This window comes from Bos javanicus, chromosome 10 (assembly GCF_032452875.1).
Source record: "Bos javanicus breed banteng chromosome 10, ARS-OSU_banteng_1.0, whole genome shotgun sequence".
NCBI classification, from domain to species: domain Eukaryota; kingdom Metazoa; phylum Chordata; class Mammalia; order Artiodactyla; family Bovidae; genus Bos; species Bos javanicus.
Window position 1 is genome coordinate 68,259,169 of NC_083877.1, and position 8,095 is coordinate 68,267,263.

The following is an 8,095-nucleotide window of genomic DNA, read 5'->3' on the forward strand; positions in this document are numbered from 1 at the left end:
GCAAAAATCCTTAACAAAATTCTAGCAATCAGAATCCAACAACACATTAAAAAGATCATACACCATGACCAAGTGGGCTTTATCCCAGGGATGCAAGGATTCTTCAATATCCACAAATCAATCAATGTAATACACCACATTAACAAATTGAAAAATAAAAACCATATGATTCTCTCAATAGATGCAGAGAAAGCCTTTGACAAAATTCAACATCCATTTATGATAAAAACTCTCCAGAAAGCAGGAATAGAAGGAACATACCTCAACATAATAAAAGCTATATATGACAAACCCACAGCAAACATTATCCTCAATGGTGAAAAATTGAAAGCATTTCCTCTAAAGTCAGGAACAAGACAAGGGTGCCCACTTTCACCATTACTATTCAACATAGTTTTGGAAGTTTTGGCCACAGCAATCAGAGCAGAAAAAGAAATAAAAGGAATCCAAATTGGAAAAGAAGAAGTAAAACTCTCACTATTTGCAGATGACATGATCCTCTACATAGAAAACCCTAAAGATTCCACCAGAAAATTACTAGAAATAATCAATGACTATAGTAAAGTTGCAGGATATAAAATCAACACACAGAAATCCCTTGCATTCCTATACACTAATAATGAGAAAACGGAAAGAGAAATTAAGGAAACAATTCCATTCACCATTGCAATGGAAAGAATAAAATACTTAGGAATATATCTACCTAAAGAAACTAAAGACCTATATATAGAAAACTATAAAACACTGGTGAAAGAAATCAAAGAGGACACTAATAGATGGAGAAATATACCATGTTCATGGATTGGAAGAATCAATATAGTGAAAATGAGTATACTACCCAAAGCAATTTATAGATTCAACGCAATCCCTATCAAGCTACCAACAGTATTCTTCACAGAGCTAGAACAAATAATTTCACAATTTGTATGGAAATACAAAAAACCTCGAATAGCCAAAGTGATCTTGAGAAAGAAGAATGGAACTGGAGGAATCAACCTACCTGACTTCAGGCTCTACTACAAAGCCACAGTTATCAAGACAGTATGGTACTGGCACAAAGACAGAAATATAGATCAATGGAATAAAATAGAAAGCCCAGAGATAAACCCACGCACATATGGACACCTTATCTTTGACAAAGGAGGCAAGAATATACAATGGATTAAAGACAATTTCTTTAACAAGTGGTGCTGGGAAAACTGGTCAACCACTTGTAAAAGAATGAAACTAGACCACTTTCTAACACCATACACAAAAATAAACTCAAAATGGATTAAAGATCTAAACGTAAGACCAGAAACTATAAAACTCCTAGAGGAGAACATAGGCAAAACACTGTCTGACATACATCACAGCAGGATCCTCTATGACCCACCTCCCAGAATATTGGAAATAAAAGCAAAAATAAACAAATGGGACCTAATTAACCTTAAAAGCTTCTGCACATCAAAGGAAACTATTAGCAAGGTGAAAAGACAGCCTTCAGAATGGGAGAAAATAATAGCAAATGAAGCAACTGACAAACAACTAATCTCAAAAATATACAAGCAACTCCTACAGCTCAACTCCAGAAAAATAAACGACCCAATCAAAAAATGGGCCAAAGAACTAAATAAGACATTTCTCCAAAGAAGACATACAGATGGCTAACAAACACATGAAAAGATGCTCAACATCACTCATTATCAGAGAAATGCAAATCAAAACCACTATGAGGTACCATTTCACACCAGTCAGAATGGCTGCGATCCAAAAGTCTACAAATAATAAATGCTGGAGAGGGTGTGGAGAAAAGGGAACCCTGTTACACTGTTGGTGGGAATGCAAACTAGTACAGCCACTATGGAGAACAGTGTGGAGATTCCTTAAAAAACTGGAAATAGAACTGCCTTGTGATCCAGCAATCCCACTGCTGGGCATACACACTGAGGAAACCAGAAGGGAAAGAGACACGTGTACCCCAATGTTCATCGCAGCACTGTTTATAATAGCCAGGACATGGAAGCAACCTAGAAGTCCATCAGCAGATGAATGGATAAGAAAGCTGTGGTACATATACACAATGGAGTATTACTCAGCCATTAAAAAGAATACATTTGAATGAGTTCTAATGAGGTGGATGAAATTGGGGCCTATTATACAGAGTGAAGTAAGCCAGAAGGAAAAACATAAATACAGTATACTAACGCATATATATGGAATTTAGAAAGATGGTAACAATAACCCGGTGTACGAGACAGCAAAAGAGACACTGATGTATAGAACAGTCTTATGGACTCTGTGGGAGAGGGAGAGGGTGGGAAGATTTGGGAGAATGACATTGAAACATGTAAAATATCATGTAAGAAACGAGTTGCCAGTCCAGGTTCGATGCACGGTACTGGATGCTTGGGGCTAGTGCACTGGGACGACCCAGAGGGATGGTATGGGGAGGGAGGAGGGAGGAGGGTTCAGGATGGGGAACACATGTATACCTGTGGCGGATTCATTTTGATATTTGGCAAAACTAATACAATTATGTAAAGTTTAAAAATAAAATAAAATTAAAAAAAAAAAAAAAAGGTACCTGGTGGCTCAGATGGTAAAGAATCCGCCTGCAATGCAGGAGACTAGGGTTCGATCCCTGGATTGGAAAGATCTCCTGGGGAAGGGAATGGCCACCCACTCCAGTGTTCTGGCCTAGAGAATTCCATGAACAAAGGAGTCTGGCAGGCTATCGTCCATGGTTTTGCAAAGAGTTGAACATGACTGAGCGACTTAAGCACTCACACAGCAGCCATTTTGGAGCTAACAGTTTACAGTTCCTCAAAATGTAAAATAGTTACCCTGTGACCCAGTATTTTCACTCCTGAAAAGTGAAAGTGACTCAGTCGTGTCCAGCTCTTTGTGACTCCATGGACTATACAGTCCATGAATACTCCAGGCCAGAATACTGGAGTGGGTAGCCTTTCCCTTCTCCCGGGGATCTTCCCAACCCAGGGATCACACCCAGGTTTCCTGCATTGCAGGTGGATTCTTTACCAGCTGAAACACAAGGGAAGCCCAAGAATACTGGAGTGGGTAGCCTGTCCCTTCTCCAGTGGATCTTCCCAACCCAGGAATCAAACTGGGGTCTCCTGCATTGCAGGAGGGTTCTTTCTCAACTGAGCTATCAGGGAAGCCCTATTTTCATTCCTAGTGTGTACCAAAGAGAATTGTGAAACCAAGCCAGGACCCTGTGGGCTCTTCGGGGTATAGATCTTTCTTTTCATGTCCCCAGTTTATAGTTTGTAGGAAAGAGGCTTTGTTCAGCCTGCCCTGAGTTCCAAAGGGTGGATTCAGACAGTTGCTAATCAGAAAAGGGAGGGGATGCAGAAACAAAGAAGGAGCAGTCAAGAATTGCAAAGAGTTGAACATGACTGAGCGACTTAAGCACTCACACAGCAGCCATTTTGGAGCTAACAGTTTACAGCTCCTCAAAATGTAAAATAGTTACCCTGTGACCCAGTATTTTCACTCCTGAAAAGTGAAAGTGACTCAGTCGTGTCCAGCTCTTTGTGACTCCATGGACTATACAGTCCATGGAATACTCCAGGCCAGAATACTGGTTCCTGGAGTAACATGGCAGGGTCCTGGTTCCTCCTCAAGGAATAGACACAACAATATATCTTTGAGTTCTTCTGCAGGAACTAAGGCCCCCACTACTCAGTTGGGGACTAAGGGAACTATCCTCTATCCCCCACCTGGGTAGAGGATGGTAACTTATGGCTGAGCCAAGATTCCTGGAGTACCACCTTGTTACCTCACTACCAACAAATCACACCCCGCAGCACTCACCTGAAATTATGCCTATAAAATCTTGTCCCCAGAAACCACCAGAGAACTCAAGAGTTTTATTCTCTTTTATCATGAGCCACCCTGTCCTCCTTGCATGGTCGTGCAGCAGAACTGTCTCTGCTCCAGATTCTGATGGTTTGGTTTGTTTGGCTCACTGTGCATCATGCACACAAACGTGTGTGTGGTAACAGTAGTGACCACAGTTGCACAACTCTGAATATACAAAAAGCAACTGAGTTTTATATTTTTAAGGGGTGACTTATGATATGTTAATTATATATCAAAACTAATTTTTAAAAGATATATACTGAATTCAGAGATGTTACAAAAATGTGATTCCTAGAATTGACTATAATAGCATATAGCAAAGGAAACCATAAATAAAAGGTGAAGACAACCTGCAGACTGGGAGAAAACATTTGCAAAGAATGCAATGACAAGGGTTTGATTTCCAAAATATACAAATAGCTCCTACAACTCAACAACAACAACAACAAACCCAATCAAAAAATGGGCAGAAGACCTAAATAGACAATTCTCCAAAGACATGCAGATCCAAAAGGCACATGTTCAGAATTACTAATTATTAGAGAAATGGAAGTCATTGAGATACCACCTCACATCAGTCAAAATAACCATAATTTTAAATGTACAAATAAATGCTGGGGAGGCTCTGGAGGAAAGGGAACCCTCCTGCACTACTGGTAGGAGCGTACATTGGTGCAGCCACTATGGAAAACAGTATAGAGGTTTCTCAAAACACTATAGAGTTGCCATATAATCCAGTAATCGCACTCCTGGACATATGTCCAGACCAAACTCTAATTCAAAAAGACACATGCACCCCTATGTCCCTAGAAGCACAATAACCACAACAGCCAAGACATGAAAGCAAACTAAATGTTCATCAACAGAGGAATGGATAAAGAAGATATGCTATATATGTGCATATATATACACACAATGGAATGCCATTTGGCCATAAAAACAATGAAATAATGCCATTTGTAGCAACAAGGATGGACCTAGATTTTATCATACTAAGTGAGGTGAGTCAGAAAGACAAATATCATATGGTATTACTCCTATGTGGAATCTAAACTATGACGCAGATGAACTTATCTGTGAAACAAAAACAGACTCACAGACATAGAGAACAGACTCATGGTTGCCAAGGGGGAGGGATGGATTGGGAGTTTGTGATTAGCAGATGCACACTATTATATATAGAGATTAGATAAGCAACACGGTCCTACTGTGTGTGTGTGTGTGTGTGTGTGTGTGTGTGTGTATAACAACCATTTTGCTGTACAGCAGTAATTAACACACTATAAGTCAACTATATGTCAATAAAATTAAAATATAGTACCACATACTTTCTTAGTCATTGAGATAAAAATATTCAAGATCCTCAAATTTTTGCCTATCTTGAGATGTTTTCCAAAGTCTTACAACATAGATCATTTCTTTCTATCTTGCTTCCACTGGTCATTAGCTAAAGAGAATATACACATAAGCCTACTTAAAAGATTACAAGACAGCATCATATTCTTAAAGACCGTCTATTTTTGCTATCAGGATGAAAAAATAAAGCACTATTTCTGAATGAATAGAATGCTATTCTAAGACCTCAAAATCGACTTTCTTTGAAAGCAAAAACTTTTATAACCAAAATAAAAGCCAACAGAGGTCAATTTCCATGTCTTGACTACTGTGAATAATGCTGCAGTGAATATGGAAATGCAGACATCTGGTCTTACTCTTAGTTATTTGATTACAAGAATTTTTTAATGTAAATTAAGAAATGTGGTTTTGGGAACAGAGGGAAACATGATGACTTATATGTTCTGTAGTGGGTTTCTCAGTAAACAGCTCCAGAAGAAAGTTCTCCTTCCCAGAAACACAAAATGTGCCCAAGACTGGCAAAATAAGACCACAATGGTTATGGCTGCCAAAGCTGTAAGCCTGAGAAAGCTATGTTCAAACTGTTATGGCCCCCTGAACACCCATTGCCAATTGCGGGACTTGCACTGGAATGCCCAAACAGGCTATTCTTAAGCATTGCTTACTTCTTTTCTCTTTTAAACAGGTTCTAGTTGAATATCAAGGCTATTCTTATTAAAAAGGTATAATGGACTTTCTTTTTTTGCCTAACTCCATGTTTAAATTTAAGCTTACATCAGAGTGCCAAGAAATGTTGCTTATAATGCAGATTCCTTAGTCCCATCAACAGAGGCTGATATTCTAGTTCTCAGTCTCTCCAGGAATTTACATTTGACAACCTAGGTGACTAAGAATACTCTGCAGGTAATCCATGTTCCATGCTTTGAGAAATTCTTCAGCTAAATGATTGTGTTGATTGTATGCCTCTGTGGTCAAACTAACTAATTCCACTCTGTGGTTTTGGTTCTCCCAACAAGGTTTCCTAGGAACTTGAAGTGTATGGACCCACATAGAGATGGGAATGAATGACCTGACCAGTCAAGTGTTCTTCCTACCCTGTGATTCTAACTTCCATTTTCTATCACATGACTGGACCTTACTCAACTTCACTGCTGCTTTTCTAAACTTCTGTTCCTTCTCCTTTAGGACTGATTTAATACACACTTTAACCATTTATATGTTACAAGGAAAACAATCTCTAAAAATTCTCAAATTAGTTTGAGGGAGTTAAGAGTTAAAAATAATTCTGGGAACTTGCTGAGTTTTCAAAATTGTTATTTAACATGATGAAACTTGCCTGGATCAGTAAACTGGATATCATCACAGCACATTTCACAGATTTATGGTTCCTATCACTTAGTGATATATTTCTAATAAAACTTGGAAGGGAACCTTTTTTAATCCCAGAGTTTGACTTCTGCATATATTCTGTAAATGTTCTGCTGTTTAGATCCATTGCATTAAACAGACAGGTATTTCCTCATCTATAAAACAGAAGTGGTAATAGGCTTCAACTCTGTGGAGATGTAAAGGTAACATGGTATAGGCACCATGGTACGTAACTGCTCAGTAAACAATAGTGATTTACAATATATTGCTCCCTTGTGAGTGAAACCTGACAGGACCCTATGGTACCCTCCCAGATAGGAATACTTTTCATGTCCCCGGTTTATATTTTGTAGGAAACAAGCTTCATTCCTTTCATTGACTTTCCCTGGGTTCCAAAGGGCAGGTTCCCACTGTTGCTAATCAGGGAAGCAAGAGAATGCAGAAATAAAGGAGTAAAAATCAAGAAACAGTAATGCAGGGATGGACCTGAAGATTATCCATAAATATCACTTATATGTTGAATCTAAAATATGATACAAATGAACTTATTTATGAAACAGATACTGACTCACAGACATAGAAAACAGACTTGTGGTTGCCAAGGGGGTGGGGGTGGGAAGACTGGGAATTTGCGATTAGCAGATGAAGATGCAAGCTATTGCATTTCTGCCGCTACTGCTAAGTCGCTTCAGTCGTGTCCGACTCTGCGACCCCACAGACGGCAGCCCAGCAGGCTCCGCCGTCCCTGGGATTCTCCAGGCAAGAACACTGGAGTGGGTTGCCATTTCCTTCTCCAGTGCATGAAAGTGAAAAGTGAAAGTGAAGTCGCTCAGTCGTGTCCAACTCTCAGCGATCTCATGGACTGCAGCCCACCAGGCTCTTCCATCCATGGGATTTTCTAGGCAAGAGTACTGGAGTGGGGTGCCATTGCCTTTTCCATTTCTAAGAACATTTCTAAGATTTCTAAGAACATTTCTAAGAATGTTTCTAAGAACATTTCTAAGAACATGGTAAAACAACAAGATACTACTGTATTGTACAGTTCAGTTCAGTTCAATCACTCAGTCGTGTCCGACTCTTTGAGACCCCATGGACTGCAGTACACGAGGCCTCCCTGTCCATCACCAACTCCCGAAGTTTACTCAAACTCATGTCCATTGAGTCAGTGATGCCATCCAACCATCTCATCCTCTGTTATCCCCTTCTCCTCCTGCCTTCAACCTTTCTCAGCATCAGGGTCTATACATAATAATATCTTCGAGTTCTCCTGTAGGAACTAAGCTTCCCACCCCACCCCCGGCAACCAGGTGGAGGTTGATAACTTCAGGCTGAGCACAAGATTCTTTGAACACTGCTCTGTTATGTCACCACCAGTTGGTTAAGAAGAAAATCTGCACACGGTGGGAGATGATAAAGACTGATGCCTTCCCCCAAATGGTTAACGAAAATTAACTTTCCCTTTCTTCTAAGACTGTCATCACTTGGACTGCAAGGAGATCCAACCAGT